We start from the raw sequence: 17,347 nt of genomic DNA on the forward strand, positions 1-17,347 counted from the left end.
ACCTTGAACGTTACTCCCTTCTCGATGGGAAACCAGTGGAGGTCTCGTAGGTGCTGGGTTATGTGCTCATATCATGGGGTTCCGAGGACGAGTCTGGCTGCGGGGTTCTGGATGTTTTGGAGCATGTGTCGCAGGGATTTCTTGACTATGGCATAGAGGGGTTACTGTAGTCCATTCTGCTGGTTATGAGTGCATGTGTTAAGGTCTTTCTGCATTCAGGGGGGATCCACTTGAAGGTCTCGTGGGGGATACGGAGGGAGTTGAACCAGGTGGAGGTGACGGAGTTGATCTGGTGGGTCATGGTGAGGGAGAAGTCTAGAATGATGCCGAGGTTTCGGGCATGGTCTGTCGGAGTGGGTGGGTTTCCGAGGGCTGAGGGCCACCAGGTGTTGTCCCAGGCAGTGGAGGAGGGTCCAAGGGCAAGGACCTCTGTATTCTCTAAGTTGAGCTTTAGGCAGCTGTTGCTCATCAAGGCCTCAACATCTTTCATTCCTTCCTGAAAGTTGAGTCTGGTGTTTTCGGGGTTCCTCATAAGGGATATGATGAGATGGGTGTTGTTGGCGTAGGATACTATGCTGAGTCCATGCTGTCTAACGATGGCAGCCAAGGGGGATATGTAGATGTTAAAGAGCATGGGGCTGAGGGATGATGCTTGGGGTACTCTGCAGTCAATCTCTGTGGGTTCAGAGAGGACGGGTGGGAGTCTGATCCTTTGGGTTCTGCCGGCGAGAAAGGAGTGGATCCAGTTGAGGGCGGTTCCCCAAATAATGGCGTCGTGGAGTCTGGCGGCAAGATTGTGGTGGGAGATGGTGTCGAAGGCTGCGGAGAGGTCTAGTAGGATGAGGGCCTCGGTGTGGCCCTGGCAGAGAAGCATGCAGATGTAATCAGTTGCAGCGAGGAGGGCGGTCTCGGTGCTGTGGTTCCAGCGGAATCCGGACTTGGAGGAGTCGAGGATGGCGTTCTCTTCGATGAAGGTGGTTAGCTGGGCATTGACAAATCTCTCTGTGACTTTGGCTGCGAAGGGAAGGAGAGAGATGGGCCGGTAGTTTTTCAGGTCCGTCGGGTCAGCCGAGGGTTTCTTGAGGAGGGGCTTGACCTCTGCCTGCTTGCTGTCATCTTGGAAGATGTTGGATTCAAAGTAGGCGTTAATGGTCCAGCATAGTTCGGATGCAATGGCAGCAGTGGCTCTGTGGTAGATGTGCGGCGGGCAGAGGCCCATGGGGGCTCCTGAGTGGGTGTTTTTCATGGTCGTGGTGGCATCTTCGGTGGCAGCCGGTTTCCAGGTGGTGCTGGTGGGCCGGTTGTTGATGGCAGAGAGGTGGGTGGTGTCTGGAGTCTGTTCGCTGAAGTTGTCATAGAGGGCCTTGATTCCAGGTGGAAGTAGGAGCTGAGATTGTTGCAGAGGTCCTGGCTGGTATGACGTCCATGGCTTCGCTGGGGAGTTTGGTGAACTGCTCTATGACGTTGAAGAGTTCCTTTGCGTTACTAGCGTTGGTGTGGATTTTGTTTCGGATAAAGGTCCTCTTGGTGGCTCTTATGTGCTGGTGGTATTCAGTCACTGCATTTCTGTTGGTGTTCTGGTCTTCGTGGTTTTACTGTTTCTTCGGAGTTTCTCAAGGCATCTGCAGGAGTGCCTGGCTTCTTGGAGGTTGGTGGTGAACCAGGCAGCCTTCAGGTGGCATTGTCTGATGGGGGACAGAGGGATGCGAACTTGTCTGCTCAGCTGGTGATCCAGCGGAGTAGTTCATTGACTGCAAAGTTGACATTGATCGTGGCTGAGGGGGGTCCTGGAGCAGCATGGTGTTGGGGTGTTCCTCTGTGACTTGACTCCAGTTCTTTCGTGGCAGGCGGGGGTGGGCTTGGGTGCTATGGTGGTGTTGAAGGTGAAGTGTACACAGTGGTGGTCTGTCCAGAGGGGCTGCGAGGTGTGGCTGAAGTGGATGTTTTTCCCTCCTGTGAAAATGATGTTGAGGATTTGTCCGGCTTTGTGGGTGGGAGTGGTGACGAGCTGCTTTACTCTGAGGTTGGCGAGTTTGTCCAGGAGGGTGGCGGAGTCAGGGTCACTGCAGTTGTCAAGGTGGAAGTTCAGGTCTTCGATTAAAATGTAGTCCAAGGAGGCGATGGCGTGGGGTGTGATGAGGTCAGGAATGGTGGGGGTGGAAGAAGCGCGAGGCCCAGGGCAACTGTAGCATGGTTCTGGTGCTGGTCTGGATCTGGAAGTGGAGGGGCTCTGTATTGGAGAGAGGGTCACTCATGCTGGAGGGAGCTCTTGTGCGTGATGGCGAGTCTTACTCCTGGGCGGTCCTTTCTGTGGATCTTGTATCCATCGGGGATTGTGGAGGCTATGTCGTGGGGCAGAGGTGGCATTGGTCCATGTTTCCGTGAAGAAGGCGATGCCTGGTGAGAGGGTGTTGAGCAGGTCCCAGATCTCTAAGGCGTGTCTGTCTAGGGAGCACACATTGAGGAAGATGCACCTCAGGGCTTCTGTGGTACAGGCGTAAGGCGTGGGTTCAGAGTTCATGGGGGGCTGTCGATGGTGAAGGATTGTTGGCAGTGTAGGCCGGAGAACTGGCCGTGGGTGGTGTTCGGCGTTGAACGCTGGCAGATGTTGTTCCTTCCGGGGTTGAGTGCGAGGAGGGAAACAGAGTTGTAGTGGTGGGAGGTCGTTGATCCAGGGTCCCTGGCGCTGGCCAAGGTCGGATCGCGGATGGGCACAGATGGGCTTGACTTTGGCGTGTCTTTGGTGTGCGAGCTGCACGGCCGCGATGCGGCCGCCATTAGGTAGGGGAGGGAAGCACCACTGGGATGCAGGAAGTGGGAACTGGCAGGGAAGAGGGGCCATCGGGAAGCAGCGGCAGGAAGGGCATGGAGGGCAAATGGGCACAGAGACAGAAAACTGCTAAACATCACAGAGGACACAGGTACAATTACTGGCACAATAAAGACAGGAAAAATAGAGATACAGTGAGGAAGCTAGAAGGAAGACAGAAAACGGGCACAAACAGACAGAAAAAACAGCACAAAGACAGACAACAGCGGCCAGCAGAAGAGCAAGGCTCTCCCACTGGACCACCAGGGATGAGGCACAGGCAGAAGCCTGTGGGCAGAGGAGGGCCTCTAAAACATACCTGAGCACAGTGCTGGAGCGGTGGCACTTAACAGCGGAGCTGCGGGGGGGTCAGATACCTGACGAGGAGGTCAGAGGTCTTGCTCCTCATCAATCTGCGGACAATCACCACTACTGAAAAAAATGTGGGTAACTACTCTCCAAAAATGCACCAATATTCTTTTCCTTTCCTGCCATCTCCAGGTCTTCCCAAGCACCAGCCCTTATTTTAGGCATTCTAGCTTCAATGGCTGCCTTGTAGGCCTTCCTAGCCAAACTTGCTTTAAACATATCTTGTGGGCATTTCCTTAATGCTAATTTGAGGATTTTATGGGCAGAACAACATGCATGATTGAACCACCCTATTTTATTTAAACTAGGACTTTTGCACTTTGTCTATCTGTCCGAAATATAAGCACCAAGGGATGTATAAGCATCAATGATGACCTTAGCGTCACCATCCTGAGCTAAACTCTATTCAATTAATCCACAAATGTGCTGCACGAGGTCGTTCAAAAATTGGACTTTGTCCACTTGGTACCACACCTTACAACCTCCTCCTTTTTTAGTACATTCAATGGAACTACCTTGCATCTGAGTATGACCGCACTTAAAATCAAAATACAAATGAAGTGTAAGGGGATTGTGGTAGCTGACTACAAAGAATTAGTCCCTCATGGTCCAAATAATTTAGAAAAATTAGATGAAAACAAAATATGATCAATTACGGTACAAGAACCGGTAACCTGAAAAGTTGGAGGCTGTTTGCATCTAGGATACCTACACTCCTTGCACAAAAACTAAATTATTAGACGGGATGATTCTATTTCGTGCATCCCTATAGGGAGTATGTCTAAAGTGCATAAGTTAGGAATCAGGGCCATCATTCAGTTCATCACTGTTGCAATTTCAGGGTTGCAAATGTGAATATTAAAATCCCCTAACCACAATATGAGAGTTTCCCTTTTCAATAAGGTCTCTGCTCTCAAAAGATAACCATCCACGTCATCACCATCCCTGGTTACCGAGGTATCAAAGATGCTGTGACTGAAGTTTATAAATAAAATATAAAAAGACTTTTGGAACTTAAGTAACAATATTTTATCATAGGGAGTGCAGTGAAATTCCTTAACAGACAATTTTATGAGTCTGACAGAGACAAATATAGCAATACCACCCTTAGCCTTACGGCTGATGAAAGAAAAGCAGGACAAAAACAGAGAGATAGCCATTTATATGTTGATCAAAGTCCCCAGTCTCTTGACAGCAAAATAGTGTCCTATTGGATACTGAGTTGCAATCAATCTTCAATATTTAATTCAACCCGTAATCCTGCCACATTCCAGGGGATAATTTTAAAAACTGGGGGGACTGCATGGACGTCCATACCACCAGAGAAAACAGTCATTTTCGTAGAACCAACCCCTACTTCCCCATGTGCTATCGAACAGGAGCTGGTAAATCAATCCATCTAGTCTAGAGGGGAAAGAGGTTCAAGCCTATTGGAAATAGGGAGGTTACCAGATGGCTTTGCACTAAGATTGGTGTGCCTAATACCGGGGATCTGAGGTCTACATCTACCGGAGGCAATAGGGGATGGAGGTGGGGGAGGCATTAGAAATAGCCAAGTGGAAGAGCTCTAATGTTTCCCCAGTAAATGTATAAGAGGATGAAGACAATTTACCATTTCTCAGCTAAATTAAGTTAAAAAAAATAAATAGTAATAATGCAGTTACCCTTAGAGATTTTCACTCTGGACCCTACCCAGGGAGCTTATCTAACAGTTAGTATCTCAAATTGCAGGTCCACCCAGAGTGTTTCCTAAGCCAATGCCCCACTTTGTTAAAAAAAAGCAGCATGGAGTTCTGAATCGGGATCAACTAGTTTGGGAAGATGTTCAAGAAATATTATATGCAGGGTGCATTGTGGCGGTATCTGTCGGTGCGTGCCAGCAACATCAGACTGATTAAGATTATCATTGCAATGTAATTGGGGGGCCAGACAGTCCCACAGAATGGACAGGACCAGCCCTCATCGTGCCATCCCTCCTCAGATGTCTATGTCACAAACAGGTCTACTGCCCCTACCATTGATCATTGAACCTTTTGACACCCCCTCCCCAAAAAAATGTTTGCTTAGCATACTGGAAGCAACAAGCAAATCTGTGGCTTTGGTTGACTGCATGGTGTGGATAAGTGGGAATTTTTCCTTAAGGTCTTGGTAAGCCCAAAGCTTTACAAAGAGACTCAAATTTATCATCAATGTCTTCAAGCTTAACCAAAATGGTAGAACAAAAGTTGTTTGCCAAAATGCACATCTTGTCCAATTTTCCTGGACAGCATCACAATAGTCTTTATGTTTATTTTCAAGAGAAGCCAGGCCCAGAGTAGACTTCCTGCCTGTTGGACTGGTATCCCTTTTCCCTAGAACACTTAAAAGCAGGTACAAAGGTTTAGTGCAGACAGGGTCTATAGCAGCGGCGCCCTTAGATCTTGTGATTTCATTTCTCGTTATTTTTGAGGGTTGACTAATAGGTGCAGTTGAATTCTCTAAAATAGTTAAAATCGATAAAAATCCCACAGATTGGACACAAAAGCATCATGGGCGACTGTCAATCCCTCCGAACAGGGCCGATCGACTGCATTTGGAGATTTGGCCGACTGAGTGTGGGAAGGTAGGATCCTTCTGCATGTGTACCCCCATTTTTGTCTGGTGATAAGCTGGTTTTTGACTATTCTGACTGGGACCCTTGTCAGTCAATAGTATATGGTACACATGTACCCAGGGCATCGGTGACCCAGAGGTCTCCCATGGGCTGCAGCATGTATTATGCCACCCATCAAAGACAATTCAAAATGGAACTACAGGGCTGCCAGTACAGCCTGTTTAAGTTGGTGCATGCACCACTTTCTTAAGATATAGGTTTACTATATCTAAGGGTCACTGCACTTAAAACATATAAGTCACCCCTATAGCAGGGTGCTTTGTTCAAATGAGAGAGGGTGCCCCTGCATGAGCAGGACACCACTGCAGCCTACGGAGTCCTTTCTCCCAGGCTGTCAGTGAAGCAGCCATATACTAGTATAGAGGGGCATTATGCGACCGTGTGATAACCATCTCAAAAATGGCTGCAACAAAACCTATTGTGTTTGGTGTCAAACATGTTTGAATAATACCCCCAATCAGAAGCGTCCTTCATGAGGTGCCTGGTGTTCCCGGTAACAGGCTTCTAGCTCCAGACAGCACAACGTGGTTGCTGTTGACCAGAGGCACATTTCTGCCCTCCTACTGCTGAGTCAAGCTCGAGCAAGCTTGAGCAAGGGAAGACAGGACAATAGGCATCCTGTCACAGGGAGGTATGACCATCTCTCAGACCAGATTTAGTGTATTAGGACTGGGTGGGTGCTGTTGCCAGTGACTGAAAGTCTGCATGAGGGGCACAAAGTGTCCCTGTGTGTAGTACAGTTCAAACCAGTCCTGGCAGCCGTTGGCTCCCGCTCTGGCACAAACTGAACAAAGGACATAGGAGTAACCCTGAATCTTTACAAACCTCTCCTGTGGGTACTTAAGGGCTTACCTGGCTGTAGGACCCTAGATTTGTGGACAAGATTCAGAACTGAAATCACGGCACTTCGACCGTCTGGGCACTCTGACTTTGCTGCACTTTGTTTGGGCCTGACTTCATCTCCCTCTCAGTCTGCTGCATCGTCTGTGCTTGTGCACCATACATGATCAGCGCAGGACCTGTGGAGCATCCAAGACACCTGAAGATAATCCGAGAGTACCGGGTATCAAAGCACTTTACGCAAGCGCCAGTTGCGTTACATGAGGACACATTCATTTTTGTTAGGCACTGGGAGATTAAGTGATTTGCCCAGAATCACGGGATGTTGCACGTCCTTGCCAAGACTCGAACCCGGTTCCCCAGATGTAAGGTTGACCGCCCTAGCCATTAGGCCAACTCCTCTCCTGGAGTTTGAGGTCAGAATCCCTTGTGGGGGCTGCAATACCCGAATCCCTGTGTGCTATGTACTTTTGCAAGTGCAAGTGATTGTTGGCAATTCTGCAACAAGTGCATTCGGCTCCGAGGAGCCCCGACTTCTAACAACTTCTCCTGCAAAGATCTTCACCCACATAGCACCGAGTGCTCCAGGGCCTGTTATTTTGTGAAGCTGTCCGAGGTTCTCTTGCGACTCCTGTGCCTCCGGCGTGTGGGTCCACTAGAGGGTCAACCTTGTTTCCTTTGGGCTTCCCTGATTGCTTTGGGCCTGCCCTGACTGTGGTGTGTGGTGTGTGGTGAGACTCCTGGACCTTGCTGGTCCAAACTCTACACTTCCTTGACCTTCTGTGTGGGTTGCCGTTGCCAAGGCTTATTGGTGGTCCTGCTGGACCCCACCCATCAGCACCCAACATCATTTATGGGACAGCTTGAATCCGGCTCCTGGTCATCCTCGACGTTGCCTGGTCCCCGCAGCTGCAGAGTCAAGGTCACTGTCAACTCTCCTGAAGCACCCAAAATTGGTGGGCATTTGTATACCTAGTGAAAAACAGTGTATAACAACGGGTCAAGAAGAAAAAGCCAACTAAACCGCTATGTGCTATTGGGATACAGTCCATGAATCCAAAGTATACATGGTGAAAATATGTTCCCATCAGATACCCGTCCTGTACCGCCCTACATCATTTGGGATCCTTCACCAGAAGAAAGTGGAATAAATTCCACTTTGGATTAGGTAGTTTGTATCCTAATCGAGTTTGGAGGATGCAATGATGAAATGATGTAAACTATATTGGTATCAGGGGGTAAAAGTTAATTAGCAGTGCAGAAAATGCTATGTGTAGCATGTGAATAAGTGAAATAATATTGGGTTGTAGGAGTGGAAAAAGACTTTTAATAGGATCCTACCACACCCAAGGTTAAAAAACAGTGCAAAAGTAGTGTCAACAAATAACTACTTAGATGTAAACTGGGTCGACATGTTTCTGCAGGGTATATAGGCTCACACGATGCCTGTCTGCTTCATCAGGACCTTCACAATAAAATGCTACTGCTTTGTGTTTGTAGTGATTAAATCATATCACCTGAGGTCGCCAAACAGAATGATCCAGATGGTCAACGTCAGGTGGACGAACAAACATACACAAACAATTAAGAAAAAAGATGCACATAGTTAAACAAGATGGCTACAGGCACGAGGGAAAAATTCTCTCGTGGTATTACATGTTATGCCAAACAATATTAGTCACTGATTGCTCTTCAGTCAATCTGGTAGCACAGGTCAAAGTGACCATATGGAGACAAACAAAGTAAATCTCAGTATGCACTCACCCATAATTTGGGGAATGAACTCTCCACCTCACCCGGCTACAGCTCAGGTACAAATGGAGCACCGCTCTGGTGAGTGTAAAGAAAAAGGAACAACGTGAAAGAGAAGGAACACTCTAGAGTTGGTTTGCCAGACACACCCTTTCCCAACCTGTTCGATTTCTAGCGGTATTGAATTACAGCGTGGTATGGGGAGGGTCACCATTATTAAAAATAGAGGAATAGAACACAGGAAAGTTTGGCACTAAGTAAAAAGTTGTAAGCGCTTGGGCTGCCTTTCATAAAAACTTCCCCGTCTAAGTTCTTTTCAAAGCGGAAGCTTTTGTTGCACCCAAGTGTCAGCGGGGCTCTCTAATGCGCTAAAATCACATTGCTAGACTGACAGTCTTTAAACAGAGACTTATCACTCGAGCTCGCCGTGTAACTGGCATAATCTACCAGACCCCTTACCTGTCCGTCGGTACTCCTCGCCTCCGTCTCAGCTGTCAATGGGAGGTACCACGACGGACAGGAAGCGGGCATTTAAGTTTTTTCTTCGATCGTCAGAAAGGTCACATGACGGTTTCCGTCGCATGCGACAGGACTACAAACTTCTTGGGAAATGTAGTTCGCATGACGGAATTGTGACGTGCTCGAATAAGCGCGTTAGCATGTCGGGAAATGTAGTATGCAGGCCGATTGCGGCCGAATATTTAACAATAGAAAAGACACTTACAGTGTAAACAACCCAGTCAATGCATTGAATGTATATATACATAAAAAACCGGAACCATGCCGATTTTTACCGCTGATCAGTGGAATCTCTTTTTTGCTTCTTGCACTACCCGGCCGGATAGTTATGATAGATATATACAAATCGGTAAAAGCATATTTACAACAGGGTAATCTACCTTAAGGACAGCTATACAAAGGCAATGTAGTATGTTATTTATATTTGCTTTGGAATAAGTGTCATTGATTCAAAAATTGTAAAAACCAAAAGATGACAGCAGTTGATGGAGATGTGGAATAGTGCATGCCACTAGTTATGTGGTACCTGACCCTCCAAATCCCTGGTATATCACACTGCATATATTTGACAAGGTGTCCACTCCTTATAGTGACATCCAAGGGATGTCTTCGTTCAGGCCTGATCTATCTGTTTGTAATTTGTACACCCATCTTTGTTCCCTCTTATGTAAGAAGGTGCTTACATCAGTGATGTGTTTGGGAATTACTGGTTGTTCCAGCACTGTCCAGTGCAGGTCAGTCGGTGCATGTTTGGCCTCTAAGAAGTGTTTAGTCATTCTTGTGGCTTGTTTATTGCAGCGTATCGAGCTTTTATGCTCAGAAATCCTGACCTTTATTTTTCTCGTAGTCATGCCCACGTATTTCTTCTCACAAGGGCAACTAATTAAGTAAATGAGGTTGGAACTGTTACAGTTCGTAAACCTACGCTGTTCCCATGGATGTTCTGTGCCGATGTTAATTGTGGTTGATTTGCAGGTCTGTGGACATGCTGCACATTGTCCGCATGGATGGTGTCCGGTTACTGCGGGCATCTCCCACAAGGTCCCTGTCATTTTTGGAATCTCCACCCTTGGTCTGGTGTGGACCAATCTGTCCTTCAGGTTTTGTCCCCTTTTAAAAGCAAAAAGGGGGACGGGCAATTTGTCATTTCCTGTGTTCAGGATGCCCCAGTGTCTTTTGATAATGCCGGTGATCTTGTTTGACAGTGTCCCAAATGTCGTGACACAGGTCATTCGTTCAGTTTTTTCTTTCAACGGCATTACTTCTAGTAGGCTAGCTCTGTTGTTATTTGCTGCCCGTTTTTTTGATCAGGTCACCAAATGTGATGGGTAATCTTTATCTAAAAGGTCTCGTGTTAGATTACTAGCATGCACTTCAAACGAGATGCCTTCTTATTTGAAGGACACCAAAGATGTTTTAAGATTGCTACCCGACATCGAATATGACATCAACACAGATCTGTTGGTGTCATTCGATGTCGAGAGTTTGTACACATCTATACCTCAAACGGAGACTTTACAGGTGATAGAGGAGCTATTGCTATCACGAGACATAGACTCCATAACTCCTGTTAGACTCATTATGACCTTAGCAACACTGGCTATGACAGAGAATTTCTTCTCCTATGAAGATTCCCTTTATCTGCAGATCAGCGGGACTAGTATGGGCAGCGTTTTTGCCCCTAGTCTGGCGAATCTATATATGCATCATTTTGAACAGCAGCACGTGCTCGCAGACACCAACCCCCATCTTGAGTGCCTGCGAGCGTGGAAACGCTACATCGACGACATTTTCGTGGTGTGGCGAGGGGATGTAAATCAACTAACTGAATTCCATGAGTGGCTGAATCATCAGAACCGCTATCTAAAATTCACAATGGAATACAACACATGCAGATTAGCTTTCTTGGATCTTATGATCATTGGTACAACCGATGGCCTCATATCAGAGCTCTATCAGAAACCTATGGCCAGAAACTCTTTGCTAAATTACCATAGTTGCCACCCCAAGTCCCTTCGTGACAATTTGCCTTACGGGCAATTTTTACGGATCCAGAGGAACTGTACAAACAAAGTTGCGTTTGAAGTGCATGCTAGTAATCTAACACGAGACCTTTTAGATAAAGATTACCCATCACATTTGGTGACCCGATCAAAAAAACGGGCAGCAAATAACAACAGAGCTAGCCTACTAGAAGTAATGCCGTTGAAAGAAAAAACTGAACGAATGACCTGTGTCACGACATTTGGGACACTGTCAAACAAGATCACCGGCATTATCAAAAGACACTGGGGCATCCTGAACACAGGAAATGACAAATTGCCCGTCCCCCTTTTTGCTTTTAAAAGGGGACAAAACCTGAAGGACAGATTGGTCCACACCAGACCAAGGGTGGAGATTCCAAAAATGACAGGGACCTTGTGGGAGATGCCCGCAGTAACCGGACACCATCCATGCGGACAATGTGCAGCATGTCCACAGACCTGCAAATCAACCACAATTAACATCGGCACAGAACATCCATGGGAACAGCGTAGGTTTACGAACTGTAACAGTTCCAACCTCATTTACTTAATTAGTTGCCCTTGTGAGAAGAAATACGTGGGCATGACTACGAGAAAAATAAAGGTCAGGATTTCTGAGCATAAAAGCTCGATACGCTGCAATAAACAAGCCACAAGAATGACTAAACACTTCTTAGAGGCCAAACATGCACCGACTGACCTGCACTGGACAGTGCTGGAACAACCAGTAATTCCCAAACACATCACTGATGTAAGCACCTTCTTACATAAGAGGGAACAAAGATGGGTGTACAAATTACAAACAGATAGATCAGGCCTGAACGAAGACATCCCTTGGATGTCACTATAAGGAGTGGACACCTTGTCAAATATATGCAGTGTGATATACCAGGGATTTGGAGGGTCAGGTACCACATAACTAGTGGCATGCACTATTCCACATCTCCATCAACTGCTGTCATCTTTTGGTTTTTACAATTTTTGAATCAATGACACTTATTCCAAAGCAAATATAAATAACATACTACATTGCCTTTGTATAGCTGTCCTTAAGGTAGATTACCCTGTTGTAAATATGCTTTTACCGATTTGTATATATCTATCATAACTATCCTGCCGGGTAGTGCAAGAAGCAAAAAAGAGATTCCACTGATCAGCGGTAAAAATCGGCATGGTTCCGGTTTTTTATGTATATATACATTCAATGCATTGACTGGGTTGTTTACACTGTAAGTGTCTTTTCTATTGTTAAATATTCGGCCGCAATCGGCCTGCATACTACATTTCCCGACATGCTAACGCGCTTATTCGAGCACGTCACAATTCCGTCATGCGAACTACATTTCCCAAGAAGTTTGTAGTCCTGTCGCATGCGACGGAAACCGTCATGTGACCTTTCTGACGATCGAAGAAAAAACTTAAATGCCCGCTTCCTGTCCGTCGTGGTACCTCCCATTGACAGCTGAGACGGAGGCGAGGAGTACCGACGGACAGGTAAGGGGTCTGGTAGATTATGCCAGTTACACGGCGAGCTCGAGTGATAAGTCTCTGTTTAAAGACTGTCAGTCTAGCAATGTGATTTTAGCGCATTAGAGAGCCCCGCTGACACTTGGGTGCAACAAAAGCTTCCGCTTTGAAAAGAACTTAGACGGGGAAGTTTTTATGAAAGGCAGCCCAAGCGCTTACAACTTTTTACTTAGTGCCAAACTTTCCTGTGTTCTATTCCTCTATTTTTAATAATGGTGACCCTCCACATACCACGCTGTAATTCAATACCGCTAGAAATCGAACAGGTTGGGAAAGGGTGTGTCTGGCAAACCAACTCTAGAGTGTTCCTTCTCTTTCACGTTGTTCCTTTTTCTTTACACTCACCAGAGCGGTGCTCCATTTGTACCTGAGCTGTAGCCGGGTGAGGTGGAGAGTTCATTCCCCAAATTATGGGTGAGTGCATACTGAGATTTACTTTGTTTGTCTCCATATGGTCACTTTGACCTGTGCTACCAGATTGACTGAAGAGCAATCAGTGACTAATATTGTTTGGCATAACATGTAATACCACGAGAGAATTTTTCCCTCGTGCCTGTAGCCATCTTGTTTAACTATGTGCATCTTTTTTCTTAATTGTTTGTGTATGTTTGTTCGTCCACCTGACGTTGACCATCTGGATCATTCTGTTTGGCGACCTCAGGTGATATGATTTAATCACTACAAACACAAAGCAGTAGCATTTTATTGTGAAGGTCCTGATGAAGCAGACAGGCATCGTGTGAGCCTATATACCCTGCAGAAACATGTCGACCCAGTTTACATCTAAGTAGTTATTTGTTGACACTACTTTTGCACTGTTTTTTAACCTTGGGTGTGGGTAGGATCCTATTAAAAGTCTTTTTCCACTCCTACAACCCAATATTATTTCACTTATTCACATGCTACACATAGCATTTTCTGCACTGCTAATTAACTTTTACCCCTTGATACCAATATAGTTTACATCATTTCATCATTGCATCCTCCAAACTCGATTAGGATACAAACTACCTAATCCAAAGTGGAATTTATTCCACTTCCTTCTGGTGAAGGATCCCAAATGATGTAGGGCGGTACAGGACGGGTATCTGATGGGAACATATTTTCACCATGTATACTTTGGATTCATGGACTGTATCCCAATAGCACATAGCGGTTTAGTTGGCTTTTTCTTCTTGACCCGTTGTTATACACTGTTTTTCACTGAGTTAGGGGATTATAACAATGCTAGGTCATTAAATATTTCCCCCACACGCCCCTTTTAATGCATTTGTATACCTAGCCTCTGGTCAATCTGAAGTGACCCAGACTCTGTCCCCTCTGCTTTCAGGTACTCCTCAACAAGAATCCATGTTTGGATTTCAACTAACACTTTCTCCCCTTCCAGCAGCAGCACTTTCTCGAAGTCCTGCACTGGGTTTGACTGCGGTTTCCGACACCAGTTCACACCTAGGCACCCAGCTTCCCTGGGATAGTTAACTTGGGTACTTCAGTATCCAAGGGTGGGGTGGCTCTCCAACTTCTGTCTTCCATGGGGTTTCTTCGAAAGTCCACTGGGAAGGGTCCTTAAACTTTAAAACAACAACCGCGAATTGCACATAGACCTGTACGGAGCACACAGTTGTGTTCTCACACTGCACACGCACTCCGTAGGGTCCCTATCTACTCATCTCAGGTGGTTCTTCGAGGTCCCAGCAATTCTATGTCCTATCAACACTGTCTTGACTTGAGTTGTGATTCTTATACCACTTACTTAGTATATGGTTTGGTCCCCCCTTGGGCCCACTGTGTATTAGTGCTATGTACTGTTATTTCTTTGCTGACGTAATGTGTGCTTTGTGTCTATCTCTGTGCAGGAGATACTGTAACATACTAGATAGTGTTATATAATAAATACATATTTTTATAACTACTGTGTGGTTCTCTTTTCGTTTAATCTATACTATAAGATTGCATTCTGGCAAAACAAGCTGCTTTACATTTCTTCAAGACTAAGCCTGAAGGCTTCTCTCCACAGCTACTACTTGGATACCTTTTTAAGGTTGTCTGAGACCTCTTAAATCACCATAAGGGTTGTATGGACTAGTGCAAGGTGCCCACTTTAATGAGTGGACATCCTATACCAGGCCAGCTTCTCACACTGAGCAATGGGGAGATCTCATTACCTGAGCTCTGTAAACGTTATAAGGCTTTCCATTGATAATTTGCTATTAAGGCTGTGGGGTCTTTCAAGGTACTGTGGTCTGGCTTCAACTCAGCCAATTTCAGTGCCAATGACACCCATCACAGTCAACAGGTGATGGATTTAGCAGTAGAAGGCTTTTTACTTGGCACAGTTTTCAGATGGATTCCCCTTACCCAGTGTGACTCCCCCAACAATCAAGGCACAACAAGGAGGCCAAAAAAAGAAGGTTACCTTGAAATGTCCTGAGCAAAGTCCAGCTTGAAGAACCAAGAGACCGGGGTCAGGCTCTTCCAGCAGTGGATGGGCATGCTCTTGGCCAGATTTTTGCCTGGGTGCGGGTCACAAAGTGCTTTTAAGGGCATCAGCGGCAAGCAGACTGTCCTCCTCCTGTGCAGAGTGATTTCTGGTTGTTGAAGTCCTCTTCTGACACAGGCTGCAAAGCGTCCCATGCACCACTGGGTCACAAGCTGCTTTTAAGTGTGTAAACAGCAGACAGACGGTTCCTCCTCCTAAGCAGAGTGACTTCTAGTTGTTGGAGTCCTACTTCAACACAGGCTGCAAAGCCTCCAGCGTGCCACGGGTTACAAAGCGCATTTAGATGCATCGGCAGCAGGCAGACCGGCCCTCCTCCTGGGCAGAGTGACTTCTAGTTGTTGGAGTGCCACTGCCTCACAGGCTGCAAAGCGTCCTGCGCACGTTTGGTCACAAAACGCTTTCAAGCACATTAGCAGCAGGCAGATATCCTGGGCAGAGTGACTTTTGATTGTTGGAGTCCCCCTCCAACACAGGTTGCACATTTGTTTTTCTAGCTCCGTTGAGGGCTTCTCTGTGCTGATTTTTCACTGTGCTAATGTTTGAAGTGTTGCACAAATACGTTACGCATTGCCAGTTAAGCCTGACTGCTCTATGCCAAGCTAAGGGGGGGGGAGGGTTTGAGAACAGGTTAATTTGGGGTTTACTTCTGCCTTACCCTGACAAGGACTGTTGTAGCTGCTTGACCGGGGCTCACACCCCAGTCTACCACTGACCCAATTTCTTGCATAAACTATATGTATGAATGTGGTTTTTGTAATAGCGACTTCCTAGCCAAAAGGCTGCATCCAGTTGTGGCCAGTTTCAAAGCAATTCTGTCTTCCTTTCTGTTGCGGTATTAAAAAAAATAGGGCAACATATGAATGTATGTGTGTGGTACAACAGGTCTTGCTAAGAGGAACTTGAGTCCGTCACAGGACGGTCCCTCCTGACCCGTGCAATAAATCTGTCAGTGTTTGTTCTGTTACGGAATTACATTTTTTATAGTTATCAAGGGATAATATTCAGAGGCTCTAACTGTGTCATCTTTGGTTATTATGTCGGAGCGAGTCTGTGAACTCTGTTTTAACAGAGGTGATGACTATTAAACCTTCAATTACCAGAATTATGCAAACAATTTTTATCAGTAAATGGAGCTGATTCAATATTTACATGTTGGACGAAATATAATCATATAGCAAACAGTGGACATAACCCATTAAATGATTGCCTTTTATTTGTGAATTTCATTCAGTTTGTCATTCCATACAATGGATCCAATTTGAAAACTGCTTGCACTGCGTGTTATCTCGCCGGGCTTTGTGTTTGCAGAGCAGCCATTTTGGAAACGACCTTCCCTATTTTAGACGGATTCTGACGCAATTAAATAGAGCCATGAATGCAAAATGAGTGCACCATTAAAAAGGAAGTTAAAATTTCATGATTATTTTTCTGCTTTATGCATAACACTTTATACTAATATAATCGGGGTGACGGGCACCTATTTTAATACAACATGGAGAAACTCTCTGCCCTGGTCAATGGTCCAACAGTTTTCAAAATTGCCTTTATTTATCTGTGTATGTGTCCATTATTCCTCATGAACCGATAACATATTACCTACTGGAGGTACCCAGTAGGTATTTATAGTTAGGACCTATTATGCATAGGAAATCCGCAGCATTCTATTGCCAATAACTTTGGCGCCGATCGATAAATCTTCTTGAAATTTTCCAAACTTTGGCCAGCTTAGTTCCGCTCCTTCCCTAAAAGTTTGGAGGTGATTCATCAAGCGGGGGCCGAGAAAAAAGGGGGGTCCCCATGCAATTCCCCATAAGACCTTTAGCAACGGCTACAGCCCGAATGGCTGAAGAGAATTACACCAAATTTGGCAAAGAGGTATTCCTCAGTTCAGACTTGTGCCTTTTGCTTAAATGGTGTTAATCTGTTCAGCAGTTCCTGAGAAAATTATGGTTAAAGTCATTTATATATCTATGGGCGCAGGGAATCCACTGATTGTGCGAGGATTATCATCGTACCATAAGCGCACCGTCCCGATCACGGGCTCAATGCTAATTGGCTGTCAAGTGGTTGTAAACATTCGAAACCAGTAACTGTTGGCAGCCATTCTGTGCCTCTGTAGAAGCGAGGCTGAAGAAGTCAGTGGAATATGTGTGCAAAATGGAGAAAGGGGGCTGGTTAGAAATAATGTTACACTCTAGACCTGCTTAGGGGGTCCCAGAAGGACCCCCAGGGCCCACATTTAAAAAAGAAAAAAGTTTCAGCGTGTAGGGTGCGTGGACTGTGCCGTAAAATAAATAAAATAAAACTGAGTTTTTTTTAATAATTTGTCTCCGGGGGGTTAAATACCGGGGGCA

Source organism: Lissotriton helveticus, chromosome 10 (assembly GCF_964261635.1).
Source record: "Lissotriton helveticus chromosome 10, aLisHel1.1, whole genome shotgun sequence".
NCBI lineage: Eukaryota > Metazoa > Chordata > Amphibia > Caudata > Salamandridae > Lissotriton > Lissotriton helveticus.